The sequence below is a fragment of the Elephas maximus genome, chromosome 2 (genome assembly GCF_024166365.1).
Source record: "Elephas maximus indicus isolate mEleMax1 chromosome 2, mEleMax1 primary haplotype, whole genome shotgun sequence".
NCBI lineage: Eukaryota > Metazoa > Chordata > Mammalia > Proboscidea > Elephantidae > Elephas > Elephas maximus.
The window spans coordinates 188533822-188550083 of NC_064820.1; the positions used below are offsets into that span (position 1 = coordinate 188533822).

The following is a 16262-nucleotide window of genomic DNA, read 5'->3' on the forward strand; positions in this document are numbered from 1 at the left end:
GCTGTTGAAGCCCTACTGTGTGCTAGTCACTATAGAGGGGCCCAGCATCTGGCCCTGCACATAGTACACAATTATTGATTGATGGTTAATGAATGGAGGGGGAAGATTGAGGAGAAGGCTTACAAATGGTACCCCTTATTAAATAACTACTGTGTGCTACAGCAGTGCTTCTCAAACTTTAACGGATATACTAACCACCTGGGGATCTTGTTAGACTAAAGATTCAGATTCAGTGGGTGTGGGATGGGGCCTGTGAGTCAGCATTTCTAATGAGCTCCATCAGGGCACACTGATGCTGCTGGCCCGTGGACCACACTTTGAGTAGCAAGGTATTAGACTCCCATGCATTATCTCACTTACTGCTTGCAAAAACCTTAAGATGAGTTTACAAATGAGGTAAATGAGATTCATAGGGATTAAGTAGCTTGCTTAAGGTCACACAGCTAGTCAGTCTTAGAGCTAGATCTGCCTTATTTTTCTCTTACTGAGCGACACTGACTCCATCATAGCAGTAGTTTCCAGCATTTGATGCACCTTAGAATCATACATACCCAAAAAAGAGCATTTAAAAATCCCAGCATTCACGTTACACCCCTACCCATCAAATCAGAGTGTTTAGGGAGTTGGAATCAAGAATCAATATTTTGTAAAGATCATTAACCCATTGCCGTCAAGTCAATTCCGACTCATAGTGACCCTATAGGACAGAGTAGAACTGCCCCATGGGGTTTCCAAGGAGAGGCTGGTGGATTCAAAATCCTAACCACTATGCAGAAGAGTTTGGGAACCACATCCTCAGAGCCCAGCCTCATCCAAAGAACAAGAAAGGAAGGTGTCTACTTTGAAAATCTCTCTAATTTCAGTTTCCAGTGACAGACTTTAAGAATTTGGAGCTAAAGGACACTTTATTATTTTGTAGATGAGGGAACTGAGGCCTATAGAGGTTAAGAGGTTCACCCAAGATCACCTAATTCATCGATGGCAAAGTTAGAACTAGATTCAGGCCACTTGGCTCTCACTTTCCATGTGGCCCCCTTGCTCTAAACTGGCCACCAGGTGACAGTCCACAGGGTCCCAGTGCCTGGGGTGGGTTCCAGGAACATAGGGGAGTCATTGGAAAGGCATCCCAATGCCACTTTACCCCTGGGATCTTAGAGAGTCAGAGGAACATGAGCTGGCATCACAAGGGCAGGGAAGTTTCTTTTACAAAATCCTGCCTATCTTGAATTGACTGCATGCAGCAGGTCCGTGTTTGAAGTAGTGAGGCCTTGAAAATTCCAAAATACAATATATAATCCCATCACATTAGGAGCATAATTGGTGGCTTGATTCAATGCAATAAGCGCTTATTATCTTAATCATAACATAATGTCCGTTTTGTTGGATGGCTCATTACAAAGATATAGTGTGCTGCAAATGTGTACAACCAGCCTTTTTTTGGGGGGCGGGGGGTAGTTTGAAGAGCCCAAACATTAACTGCTTCTGTTGTAGCTTTGCGGGCAGTGATGGTTCAGTGGTAGAATCCTTGCCTACCATGTGGAAGTCCTGGATTGGATTCCCAGCCAAGGCACTTCATGTGCAGCCACGACCTGTCTGTCAGTGGAGCTTGTATGTAGCTATAATGCTGAGTAGGTTTTAGCGAAGCTTTCAGACTAAAGACAGACTAGGAAGAAAGGCTTGGTGATCTACTTCCAAAAATCAGCCAGTCAAAACCCTATGGATCACACAGCCCAATCTGCAACTCATCACGGAGCATTTCATTTCTTCATGCATGGGTTTGCCATAAGTCAGGGGCTGACTTGATTGCAGCTAACAACAACAACAACAACAATTGTAGTTGTACCATAGAGCTCATGATAATTTAACCATATGACATGTCTATACTCTCAGTTGTATCCATGTATTGAGCATGTACTCTGTGAGCAGTGCTGTATTATCCACTCGGGGAATATAATCACATTTAATCTGTCTGATACCCCAATAAAGTCACCTTCATTTTCAGAGTCCTACACAGCTAGTAATTAGGGAAGCCGAGATTCAAATCCGGTGAGGATGACTCCAAATAGCCATACTCAGAAGAGAAGGAGTGAGCTCCATCCTTTACTTTATAGATGAGGACCAGAGAGGGAAAGCAACCTGCCCTGGGCCACACAGGCAGCAAGTGAAAGGACTGGAGCTGGAACAGAAACCCCCTAACTCTGGGTCCAGTGTTTTTTCTTCTCACTATATCAATGGGAAATTGGGCCAGAAAGGGCCTCAACTCCAAAGTCATTCCCCTTCCTACTCAGATACAAGCCACTACACAATGAGGAATTTGCCTCCCATGACAGGCGAGCTTTTGGTCCAATCCCCTTGAGGAGCCCAATTTGATTAAAGAAGACCTCTTCACCAGCCCCTTTGTCCCCTCAAATGAGACCCAAATTAGACCATGCCATTTAGGTGTCTTTTCAATGTGCCCACTTACTTTTCCCTTTGAACTCATATAGCCATTCATCTAGCATGTATTTGTTGAGTACCTCTATGTGCCAGGCCCTGTCCTAGGACCCTGACCTAGTATCTATCTTCGCAGTCCTGCAGTGGAGATGGACAAATAAAGAGCTCCTGAAAGCTGTAATCAGTGCCATGTGGGTGATGAGTAGGGGGGCATGGGAGCTCCAAGGAGGGATTCGCAGCTGGGGGCAAGGGAATCCCATAAGCCTACCTGAAGGAAGCAGTTTCAAGTATGAGATCCAGAGATCAGACAAAGTGGGCGATTTTTTAAAAACGTGTTTGCGTGTGTGCACATGCATGCTGGTAAACTGAAGCTGGGGGTGGTTGTTGAACGGTGCTTCAGGTAAAGGGAATGGTGTATGGATTGGCTGTCAGTGGAAATCAAGAGTGTGAGGTGGAGGTGTGGGTTGGAGGGAGAACTAGTACAAATTCTGTATGGCCTGATGCTAGAGATTAAGGGAGAAGGTAGGAAGACTGGCAAGAAATCAGGCTGAAAAGGGATCACATGACACAGGAAATTGTACCCCATGCTAAGAAGTTTAGATTTTACCCCAAGAGTAAATGGGATCCACTGAAGATGTTAGGCAAGAGTGAGACATAATCTTATTTCCATTTTAGGAAGGTCACACTCTGATGTGATTTGGAGAATAGAGGGGGCTGAGGTGGAGGCAGGGGACCACTCAGGAGGCTGTTGCAATAATGCAGGCAGCGATGATGACAGCTTCAACTGGGCATTGAGAGTGGGGGAGAAAAATGGACAGGTTCAAGATAAATTTCTGAGGTCCAGTCAGTAGGACTTAGTGATTTATTGAATATGGGAGGAAAAACAGAGGGTGGAATCAAGGACAATGGCTGAATTATTGTCTTGAGCAAGTGGGTAGTGCTGAGAAGGAAACACAGGCAGGGGGCAAGGGGGAAAAGAGGGGACTGAGAAGGAAAAGACGATGTTGACATGTTTAGTAGGATCTGCCTATGGACGTCCCAGTGGAAATGTCCAGCAGGCAGTTGGATGTACGAGTCTGAGGTGCCAGAGGGAGAAAATGTCCTGGAATTCTCTTTATTTATCAGAAAGGACCCCAGTACAGCCAACACTTGGTGATCTTATTAGAAATGACCAGAAGAACGGCACTTGACCCCAATCATAGACTGTTTGCTCCCACTAATAATATGGTTTTGGGCAATCAGCTTAACAACAGAGACCCTGTGGGCACTGGGGCAGATAAGAACTTTATTTTCTTTAAAATCCCAACAGATGAGACAATCCTTCCATCCTCCTTGATGGGAGTGTCCCCACTCCATCACTCACTCACTCAGTCACTTGCAAAACCTTTGTGAGCACTTTCTATGTCCCAGGCATTGAGGATATAGGATAAGGAAGAAGGCCCCTGCCCTGGAGTATAGTGGGGGGCACTGTATGTACATATGATTAAGATAACATCGTGTAAGAAAAAGGAGAGATGGCTATCAGTGGCTGAAAGATTCAAATGTTCTTAGACTTGGAAATGGTCACTATCGAATTAGTGCAAATACTTTAGGAATAGTATCTATATTTCCTTTTGATGAATCATGGGCAAATCTCACAACTCCAGAGGCCAGAGCTTCAATTTAAGTTTCACAATTTTCATATTTTTCAACTTTTTCACATTCCTAACTCCCTCTGAGGCATTGGGAAGACCACCCCCAGGTCTGCTCACTTGATGCTGTGTTAATGGTGATAAGTACAATAAAAGAAGGGAAAATTGTGTGTTATCAGAACACAGGGAGGGAGTGACTAGCTGTGTCTGGGACAGAAAAAAGTGGTGGAACCAGAGAAGGCTTCATGGAGGAGGAAACACTTGCCTGGCTCTTAAAAAATGAAATAGACTTCATGTTGTGGAAAAGAGGGCTTCCCTGGCTTCCGCAAATGCACAGGAGAAGCTTAGAGTAGAAGCTGTGTGGGCGAGGGGGACAAAAAAGGCTGCAGATGGTGGACAGCCTTGCAGGCCAGTCCGGGATGGTGCGTGGACATCAGGACAGCAGTAGGGAAGAGGTCACGTATGAAAGTGTCCACAGGGACTATGTGGGTATCGTAAATGAGGGAAGAACCAGATAGGCTGACCCATGCCCATGTTTGCCTGGGGCTGGGGTTTTCTGGGTCTTGGGACGTTCAGTGCTAAACCAGAAAAGTCTCAGGCAAACCGGAGCAAGGTGCTTGCCCTGGAACCCCAATCAAGGCCTTGACTACCTAGACAGAGCATGCTCCATCTTCAAGAGGAGCCCCCACTGGGTTCCAGCCCAGCACTGCCCTGGGGGAATGCAGGCTGGCATGGTGAGATCTCCTAAATGCCCAAGAGAAGCTGAATGTCTAGAATTGTACGTAAAATCTCCTGGTTTTTAAACGGTGACAACAAATTCCAATTTTTAAAAACGAACATGCAGGCCAAACAAAACATTTCTGCAGGCTGTGTGAGGCCTGTGGGCTGCCCATCTGAGGCTCTCTGGGTAAAGCGGCATAAGTAAAGCCTCCTACCCTGCTCCTGCCTGAGGCCCCTCAAACGCACGTTCAGCCGATTTCATTACACAGAGTGGCTTCAGTGATCAATCGTTTGGTTTTTAATTTGATGTTCTTAACCAGATATGGATGCTGGGCACAGCATGTAATAGATCAAAGCCGGCATGAATAGTGGTAATAGAGACACCCATTCAATTTTTTTTGAAAGATGAAATTAGTGCTCAATGGCTTGTTCTTCTCCAAACCCAGAAACCCGTGTAGTGAGGAAGATAAAGGAGAATGGGTATCAAAAATATCAGCCTTTGTTATTAGTTCAGGTCCATTTATTATGGGTATCAGGATAATCCGGATTGCAGTAGAGTTGGGAAAGGATGGTCATTGTGTTCATGGGGAGTTTGGAGGCTCAGGGGGCCCTGTGAGGAGGTGGTGGAGGATAGTGTAGTAGACTTAATGTTGAGGTCAGGATGATTCCGTTATACTCCCAGCTCTGCTGCTTTGAAAGACTGTGTGATAATGGGGAAACCACTGCCCCTCTCTGGTCCATGACTTCCTTATCTGAGCTTCAAGGAGGCTGGCTTGCAGGACAATTCTCCCTCAACTCCCCATCAACTCTCTAATTCTAAGCTTTGACTTTGGTTAGACTTTTGCTGGGATTTCTCTAGGCCTGCCAGGGTGAAAGTCTCAGCAGAGATTTGAAAGAACAAATCGGCCCGGACAACTGTGACATTTTTTCTTTTCTAGATGGGGAATTAGTAGATATGGGGCTGTAATAAGTTGATCTGATATCTGGAGCCACCAGGCTACCTCTCTGGGTGGCGTTTTTCATTGTGTCCCTTGATTTTTCTTTAATCGAGTATGGATCAGAACATAGGGATGGGACTGGGTGCAGGAAGAAAGCGTCAAAGGCAGGGGGCTTCCTTTACAAGAGAGGGGTGGGTGGGTGGGGCAGGTTGGGGAGGACCTGTGTTCCTGCCAAACTGTGGTGTCACCTTTATTACTGATGACAGGGAGAGGGAGTCAGCAGGCAGCTAATGCGGACTGCAGAGGACGATAATTGCTAGGTGTTGCCACCATTCCAAAGGACAAAGAAGTGGGACAAATGGGAATTTAAAAGGGGGAGGTGAACAGAGGTAGAGAAAGAAAAAAAAAAAAAAAAAACGGAGTATGATGTCATTTGGAAAACTGCAAACCAATAAATCAATGAGGTATCATTCCCAGAGCAGAGAGGAAGCTGCCAGGGAAGGAGCCAGCCTGCCGGGGAGCTGGGGGCTGGCAGGAAACACAAGATGGGTTGGCAGTGCAGTGTCCTAGCCAAGGGGTCAACTGGCACATGAGCCCCAGGCCTGGACTTCCACACCCCTTGGACCCCCTCCCCAAGCCATCTTTTTGCACAACCCGCATCAGAAGGAATGCTCTATCCAGAGGGGGTTTATGGGAGCTCATTAATGTGAACCCTTGGAGTCAGGTTTTCAAACAGTTATCTCTGAGTTCAGCTTCATAGGGTTTTTTTTTTTTTCATCATTGGGATCAGCTTCATAAAAGCCAGAGCATGATGATTCTGCCAGTTTTTACTGTTAATAGATGAAACAGTACACCCTTTATAGAAATCAAGAGCAAGAACTTTGGGAAGCTTTCTTTAGATCTCAAGAGCTTGTCAGCAGAGCTGGTCTGAAAGCAGCACAGTAGGGAGGTGCCTTCATGACATCCCATTACCTACAGATTGAGGTTCAAAGCCCCTAGCCTGGGATTCAAGGCCCTTCCATAGTCTGCCCCTTCAGATATCTCTCGTGATCTCCCTCTATGAATATCTGCTGTACCAAAACACCTTGCTCATTTCCACCTTTGCCCTTTTGCTCATCCTGTTCCAATATATAAAGGTGGGACAGCGATTTCTCAGCATATGTACTATCACTCCCTCCCTTGCCCTGGCAGGCATCACTAATCGATCGCTGCACTCTTTCCTGCTGAGCTAGGACTTGGCCTTAGAATCATTTCCTACAGTTCTCCAGGCAGTCACTACCAATCAATCAAAGTTGGCTTATAAAATGAAATGTGTTTTCTATTATTGATCTAAGATGTCCTTCCCCATTCTTAGTACAATATCTCTCAATTTTTAGTTCTTCAAATTCCACATGCTCTGTGAAATTTTTCTTGGGTATCCCTACCCACAAAGATCATTCCCACTTCTTAAAAGCTTAGAGCAAATTTTACCTATACCACTCATTTTGCACTTAACATTCAGCATTATAATGTATCTTTCTTTCTAGAGATCAGTGTTTCTGAACTTCAGCGCTGGTGACATTTTGTACCAGATTAATACTTTGTCAAGGGGGTGTCCTGTGTTTGTGGGATATTTAGCAGCATTCCTAGCATTTACCCCATAGATGCTAGTAGCAATCCCCTTCTCCAGTATGACAACCAAAAATATCTCCAAAACAAAACAAAAGATAACCCAGGTTGCTTAGAGTCAATTCTGACTCATGGCAACCCCATGTGTTTCAGAGTAAAACAGTGCCCCTTAGGGCTTTGAATGACTGCAATCTTTCAGAAGTAGATCGCTAGGCCTTTCTGTTGAAGCACCTCTGAGTGCATTTGAACCTCCATCCTTTCAGTTAGTAGCTGAATGTTTAACCATTTGCGCCACCCAGGGACTCCAAAAATGTTTCCAGACGTTGTCAAATGCCCTCTGGAAACCAAAATTGCCCTTGGTTGAAAATCACTGTGATAAAGAGACATAGAGATGATGATGATGATAATGAAGACAGATAGCTAGACAGACAGACAGGTAGATAATCTCTCCTGTTAGCCTGAGAATCCTTAAGGATGTAGACCATGATCCTCCTGGCAAAGCTCCTTACACATAATATGTGCTGAGTAAATATTTGCTAATTGGTTGATTAATTGGCTCTGAGGGGTGAGGAATCATCTGGAAACAGGAAAAGGCTTCCTTCATGGGGATTAAGAATTACACCATTAGAGTGTCCTTACTTTGAGCTAACTACTGGAGAGTTGACCCTGCAGAGATCTTGTAATGGACCCACCTTCACACATGCTCCCAATAAGCTGTTATCAGACTCTAGTGCCTGAATGTGCTGTGAAACAGCACAGCATTTACAGCAGTGACAACTAGACCTATTTTTAGGAGATAAGGGCGCTAGGAGAGGCCTGACTGATAAGTTGGTCTTAAAGTTTAAAACAAGATATGAGAGATCTTTTTTGTTCTTCTTTGCTCCTCACAAAGGAAGCACAAGAAAAGCAAAAGAAATCCTTTTATCCGCAATGTAATCTTCCCACCTGAAAACTCTCCTGCCTGGTTGCCTGTGAACATATTTGTCTGCCTGCCTCCCCCACCCCCCACCTCCTTGAAACTTGGAGGCTTTGTCAAGGGCGGGGGGAGGGTGGGAAGGGCAAGAAGAGATGGCATAAACCACCATCCGCAATGCAGCTCTCCAGGTCCACAGGGAGGTTCCAATCATCCTCCACAAGTCAACTGAAAGTTAACTCTACACTTTTCCGGCTGATCAGTAAATGTGATCCAGAAAAGGGGCTGAGGGTTTCAAGAAAGGCTTTTGGAGTATCTATAATGTGCCAGACTACTCTGGACTCTCTACACATGCCTTCTCACTTCATCCTCACAACATCCTCGAGTCAGCATGATTATCTTAATGCCTAGTGCTTAAGAGGCATGAAGACTTAGGCTCAAAGGGGTAAACCAACTTGTCCAAAGTTCCGGAGCATGGCAAAGAGAGCTGGGATTTGATCCCAAGACTTAGGATACCTAGTCCATTGCCCTCTGGCAAAGCTATTTCTCTGGAAAACTAGATATATTTCCTTTTATGTAGCTTTGGTGTCCCACACAGAATCCCCTCCTGGCTTTCAGAGCCCCAAGCATTGCAGAAAAAATGGAGGGAGTATCCACAGTCCCCAGGTGGTGAAAACAGTTAACACACTCAGCTGCTAAATGAAAGTTTGATGGCTCAAGTTCACCCAGAGGCCCCTCAGAAGGCCTGGTGACCTGTTTCCAAAAAATCAGCAATTAAAAACCCTACAGAGCACAGTTCTACCCTGACACACATAGGATCACCATGAGTCAGAATCGATTCAACTGGCAACTCGTTGGCTATTCTCAGCTGAGCCTAAAAACAGGGGAGACTCATAAGCTGTAGAGCATAGTCACTGAGAGGGCTGCTTCTGTCTATATGGCCCTGTTTCTACCCTTATCAACTGGTCTATCTGCCTATACCACGTAGCTAGCTAGCTCCATCCATCCATCCGTGTACCATTTTTTCATTCATCTATCCATCCCTCCATCTCCATATAAGCACGAGATGTCTAGAATGTTTGCTAACATTCAAAGTTAGTTCAGGAGAGAGGGAAGTGAAATATCACACATTTTTCTTTACCTATATTGTACTTTGAGGTACTACTTAATTTTCATTATAATGGGATTGTATCACATTCATAAAACAATAGAGCCTTTTTTTTTCACCCCCCTGAAGAAAAACAACAGCATCTGGAGTTAGGCAGAACCAACTAGGCAAGTTGTGTCACCTCTCAGCTTCTTTAAAGTATCATTGACTTCTGAATATTGCAAGAATGAAATGAGATAAAGCATGTGTGGTGTTTGCCCACAGTGAGTGCCCACTAACTGTTGGTGATTATCACCATCAGTGTAATTTTTTGCATAGTGTCTGACATCTGGAGCCCTGGTGGTGCAGCAGCTAAGAGTTTGGCTGCTAACCAAAAGGTCGGCCATTCAAATCCACCAGGCAGTCCTTGGAAACCCTACGGGGCAGTGCTACTCTGTCCTATAGGGTCGTTATGAGTCAGAATCAACTTGACAGCAACAGGATCTGACATATGTTACCTTCGACTAATATTAACTTGTTCTTCCAGTTCTTTTCTTCTCTTGCCGCGACCCTGTAAAAAGTCCTTACAGATGGAGAAATAGAGGGCCTAGCCCAGTGGCTGAGACATACTTAGCCCTTTAAATGGTAGTTATATATTATCGTTATCGTTTAGCATATGACACCTCCTGCCTAAGACTTAACATCCTTGTGTGACACCTTTTCCCATTGAAGGCTGACCTTGGTGTCATTTTAACCTGGATGCAAATGTTTGCAGGAGCAGGTGAGGGGCTGCTCAGGATACTCAGACAGAGCTCCACACCCTTGTGATGCTTCTGGCTTTGATTTTTCTCAGCCAGGTGTGAGCTGAGGAAAATACCACATTGTCCAGAACTCAAGACAGAGGTTTCTGCATAACCTTTCTGGAGACGTTCAGTGTGAAGTTTGGAAGACTGTCATTGGTGTATGCTAAGAATAAATCCTTGTGTCTGAAACTGTTCTTTTTGCAATCACAGTTGGTGAACCGCCCCACCCACACCCCCATGGATGCAATTAGCAACATTTAGAAAAATCACCTTCTGTTCCATTAAAAGCTGGGGTGCCCTGGATAATAGCACCTCTCCTGGCAAGGAGGCTTCTCAGGTCCTACAGACGGGAAGGGCTTTAATCAGAGACTAGGACCTGTCAGGAGTAGGCTCCTGTTCATTCAGCTCCGAAAGACAGGGAGACAATGCCACTGAATTTGAAGACAACAGGAATCAATGCAAAACTAGAGTCCACATTCACTCCTGCTGAAGGAGGGTCCGATTCTGCCATAAAAGAATCCTTTAATGAGAAACACTTGCTGAGGAGCGATGACACCACTAGCAATGAAGAAGAGTTGACACTGAAAACATAATTTGTACTTTTCATGACCCCATGAGCCTGGAACAACTGCAGCAGGAGAGCTGGGGAGCTGGGAGACAGGCTTGTGTGGTAAGACATGAGGACTGCTTCTTTGATGAAGGTGCTCTTGAAACACACACCAGCCAGAGTGAGCTTCTTCAAACCCAACTCCATGGCGTCCCTTTGTACTGAGAAGGAAGTCCAAACTCTTGCCCATGACCCCTGAGGACCCACAGCACCTGGCCCCTGACGTCTCTCTAACCTCACCTTGTATGGCGCTCTCCCTCATTCACGCTGGCTGGCCAGGCTGGCATTCTTTCAGTTCCTTCAACACTCCAAGCCCATTCCCACTTTGCACATGCTGGTCACTTGCCCCAGGATCTGCCAGTTTTTTGTAAGACTGATTCTCACCACTCAGGTCTCCACTCAAATATCCACTCTCAAAGAGGCTGCCCTATCTAAAATAGTTCTCTTTTAACCCCATCTCTATCCCACCACATTGTAATATTTTATTAGTAGTGCATGTGACTGTCTAAAATTATCTTACTTACACATTCATTCATTTATGGGTGTTCCCCGTCCTTGCCCCCCCACCCAACTGGGATGTGAGCAAAAGGCATTGTTCAGACCAAAACCCATTGCCATCGAGTTGATTCTGACTCATAGCGACCCTGTAAGACAGAGTAGAACGGCCTCATGGGGTTTCTAAAGCTGTAATCTTTACTGAAGCAGACTGCCACATCTTTCTCCCATGGAGTGGTTGATGGGTTCGAACCACTGACCTTTAGGTTAGCAGCCAAGTGCTTAACCACTGTACCACCAGGGCTCCTTGGTCAGAGGAAGGAACTTGTGAATCTTGTTCACAGTTTATCCCTAGCACCAAGAACCGTACCTGGCACATAGCAGGTGCTCAAGAAAGATTTGCAAAATGAATGAATGTGTGAATGAATGATCTCACTCTGGCTGGATCAAATATAATTTTAGGCGGAGTATGGTTGTGTGTAGAATGAAACTTCTTTTATTTCTGGCCTCTCCCAAAGCAAAAGTGGTCAACACATGACCGTAACATTTCAACATTGTAAGGGTTTCTGTAACATTCTTTTGTTGTTATTGTTGTTGTTGTTAGGTGTCATTGAGTTGGTTCTGACTCATAATGACCCTGGAGGATAGAGTAGAACCGTTCCATATGGTTTCTAAGGAGTGGCTGATGGGTTTGAACTGCTGACCTCTTAGTTAGCAGCCAGTTAGCAGCCGAGCTCTTAACCACTGTGCCATCAGGGCCCTGTAAACATTATTTTAAGGAGGGGAAATGCTATAAGCATCCCGATCACTTATCTAACAAACATTTTTTGAGGCCACGTAATGTGTAGATTCTGTTCTAGATTCTGGATATACAGCGATAAATAAATGGACACAAATCCCTACCCTGGCAGAGCCGACGGTGGTGACGTGGGAGAAAGTTAATAAAAAGAACACAGGTTTTGGAGTCAGAAAGAGCTAGATTTATTTCTTGCCCCACCACACACCAAATGTCTGACTTAAGCAAGCTGCTTAAGCTCCTTGAGTCTCATTTCCCTCATCTGTAAAATGGGGATAAACTGACTCATGAGGTGGTTGAGATGACTCAGTAAGATGATCAATGTAAGGTACTTGGCAGAAGGAGTGAATGAACGGACGTTGCCTGCCTTCCACCTCCCCTTGTGATTAAAAGCCCCATTGTGTTCTTTGGAAGATTTAAAGTGACTTCACAATATAGAGCCACATGCAGAGGCTTCAGCCAGGATCAGAAGGCGCTAGTTTAAAAGGAAGCATGTGTGACGAATTAGGTAGGGCTCTTCTTCTTCTAGCCTTGATTCAAAGCAGCCTCGTTACCCCTCCCCTTCTGCTCCTTGTCAGTAAGGATAGCTCTCTAAAGAGACACGGTGCCTGTGGTTCTGGACCTAGTTTGTGCTCAAGAGCTGATTTATCATTAATGCCCACAGTGCCAAGCAGGGGCGCCCACGAGAGTCACCATGTTTTACAGATGGAACATGTCAGGGTGCATCCAGAGTGCACGACATCCTAGTGGACCTCTCTGTTCCCTGTGACATTGTGCCTTTGACATGGAGCAGACCACACAAGTCCCTTGGATCCCTACCCATCAAAAAGCTTCTTCATGATGGAAGGTAACATTGTGTACTCCATCACACAGCAGGATCCCCTGAGTAACCAAGGAATGCCAGCTCACACACAGTCATATCCTGAAGCCAAACAGCTGGGGGACCAAGTTTTTGATCAAGACAGTAGTATTTCATGCTTTTGAATGAGTTGGGCACCTTTGCCCCTTTTCCTACCTGCCAGCAATTGTCCCCTAAGAAAAGAAATCTCCCAGCATGCTCTGCTCCAAGAGGCACACACTTGATTTACTGAACAGCTGGACTTGGGGTGTGTTCAGTAACCAAAGGCATGTTCAGAGTCAAAGGGCTCTTAGCTGTTTTTCCCAAGCTGTGACTGGGAGGACTTGATGTGTCTACAGGCAGTCATGGGTAGGCACCGTCATCACTTCCTCTGTCGAGGTCAGGAATTTCAGTGATCTAATCCACATAGTTTCTCTGGACCAGAGTCAACAACAACAACAACAATAATAGCTAGTGATGCAAATGGTTTGCACTTGGCTACTAACTGAAAGGTTGGCAGTTCGAGTCCATCCAGCAGTGCCACTGAAGAAAGGCCTGGCAGTCTACTTCTGTAAGATTACAGCCATTGAAAACTCTGTGGAGTGCAGTTCTACTCTGACACACATGGGGTCTTCATGAATTGGAATGAACTCCATGGCAATGAGTTTAGTTTTGTCTGTTTTATTGATGGTTATCTATGTTCTAAGTGCATTACACAAATTAATTTAATCCCCACCCAAGCCATATGAAGTAAGGAATATTTTTATCCCCTTTTACAGATAAGAAAACCGAGGTCCAAGACCCTGCCCAAGGTCACGCAACTAGTAAGAGGTAGATTTGAACTTAAGTGGTCTGGCTCTTAGGCCCCCGCTCTTGTCCTCTACATCCTGGAAGAACGAGATATAAGCTTACTGGAGCATAGCCTTATCTGCCCTGCCCACTGCTATACACGAGCACCTAGCATAGTGCCCAGCACTTGGTGGTTGCTAAGACAGAATGCACACCTTAGCTTCCCCAAAGAGTGCTCCACATTACAACTCTGGGCTGCTTGACAAAGCTCTCACCTAATATGAAAAGGTTCTAGAGTCCTTGTTTTTCCTGACACCATAGCCTCCCACCCCCAGTCCTGGATTCACGAGGCACAAAGACAGCACCAATTCCATCCAAGAATAAAATGTTATCTAACCACATGGCATGCCTGGGGGCTCATGAAGAAGCTACCTGGGAATGGCATTTGGCCACTCTAAGTTTCCAAAGGAAATAGATGACTGATGGAAAGAACTTTTAATTTCCCTGCGAGCCTCCCCTGGCAGGCAAACTTCCCTTCATCTCCTTTCGTTAGTGCTTTCTATATTTTATTTTATTTTGGTCATGCACATTATTTGAAGTTACTATAGCAACGTGTCACCAGCTGGTATCGCATAGTAATGTTGGCATTTAGGTGGCAAGCTCCCGAAGTTGGCTCTTTCCCTCCCTCTGCATCTCATCACTCCCACTAATCTCAGGTGAGCGGGGGATGCCTTGACAGAAACCATCTCCCTCTCCCTGTTTTCCTGCGCTCTCCAGGGCAGGACAGACTGATAGCCTTTTCTCTGGCTCGCTCAGCACTGCAGGAGTCTGGATTGTGTGTGTAGGTGTGTTTGCATTAGAGGTGGTTAAACAGATACATTGAAGTTCAGTGCTATGCACCGAAACTATTGGTATCATCCTCATCAACATCATCACCGTTATTATTATCATTCTAATTTTTTTATGCAAAGGGGTGGAATGATTTGGGAAAGGCTCCTCTCCTGATCACACTCACCCAGTATCCCAGCTGATTCATTTGGATCACACAGTACTGGGGTTCTCTTGTCCCCTCTTGCCGTCACACAGTTAAGAGACCCTGATTGTTTTCCTTTGGGGCTTCAGCTCTCTCCCAGGTGTGCAAGACCTCCCTACATACTGATGGGCTGAATTAATTAAGAGGATTCATTGTCGCGGATCGCTGTGGAGGATTCCATACGGCAAATAAGCCCTGCCACTCACAGTGTTAAGTAGCCCCTCATCAGCCAAGTGCCTCTGATGATTGCACTTATTTTTACACGTTTGACCTAGTTTCAAATCGTGTTTCTTCATGCTGCGATTCATTAGCTACATTTTCAACCACCCCGAACGAAGCCGAGGTGACTTTGCCTGGTTTGTGCCAGCGTCTCGGATACGATTTCTCTCTGGAATTAATATGCAGGTCCCCCTGGTATTCTGTGTTCAGAAGCAATTTCCCATGCAGGCACCTGGCATGCTGCTGGGGTATGGCTGAGTGGTTGCCTCCTGCCTCGGTAGTAAATCTATGTTGATTACCAATTTTTTTCCAAGGATGGAAAGAGAAAGATTCTCCATAGCCTGGGCTGCAGGGGTTCCCTCCGTGCCTCTTTCCCCCATACAGTATTCAGGCTTTGTCTTGTTGCTGGCAGAGATGGGAGTTTGAGCTGCTACACTATAAAGTTTGAGCAGTGTCAACGTCAGAAGTATCTCAGTTGCTAGGGCAAATACATTTTGAATCATCACCCCCACCACCAATTCCTATTTCTAAAAATTTAAAACATGGTGGACGCAGAAGTAAGGTCTCAAACTTAAAAAAGGGAGGGGGCCAGGAGGCAAAGGGGTGGCTCACCATTGCCATTCTTATAAAGATTGAGAAGCATAATGTTATTCTATCATTCTGTGACACAGAGGTTTTTTGTTTTTTTTTTTTTTAATAACAGAAGCCTTTTCCAAATACAAACCTGCTGCTGGTGTCTTAGTCCATTTCAAGTATCAATCAGTCAGATCGTGTTGGTTTTTGACAGATTCAATACCAAAGTGGGCTCGACACCCCAGCAGGAAAAAAACAATGCTTCTGCTCAGAAGCAAAACAGTGTTATTTTTCATTAACAGCCATTTGCAGGTAACTTGTCCAAACTTCAGTCACACTGCACTACAAATTGAACTAAAAGGCACCCAGCCAGGTTCTCCTATGTGGTAGTGAGAATGAAGACATTAACAAGCTGGTGAAAGTAATTTTGATTGATCCGTGAACTCTAACACACTGACCAACTCCTTATAAAAAGATCATGGTTTCTTTTAGAAAATGATCACTCTCTCTATATGAGAACAAGAATCCGCCCCCCCCCCCCTTTTTTTTCTTTTAAAATGAAACATCGAAGTTTCTCTCAACAAGGTTTAAGACGATGCAACCTTTTCAAGGTAATACCAGGCAACTTGAGCTCTGAGGTTGGGTTTTTGCTCCACTCTCCCACCCCCCCCCCCTTTAAATTCAAATCAAGCCGTTGGAAATAACAAGTGTTCCCTATCTATGCATTTGGGGGAATCCTGCAGTCTGACAATGGTGGATTTTCCAACACACACACACAA

General features: G+C 45.2%; 2 protein-coding genes across 3 annotated transcripts in view; one reads left to right on the forward strand and one right to left on the reverse strand.

The window, feature by feature from the left end:
* DOCK2 (dedicator of cytokinesis 2) overlaps positions 1-16262 on the forward strand; it is a 543298-nt gene that overhangs the window by 393843 nt on the left and 133193 nt on the right. The gene's annotated exons all lie outside the window — the stretch shown is intronic.
* Positions 1-16262, reverse strand: part of INSYN2B (inhibitory synaptic factor family member 2B) — a 142759-nt gene that overhangs the window by 126193 nt on the left and 304 nt on the right. The gene's annotated exons all lie outside the window — the stretch shown is intronic.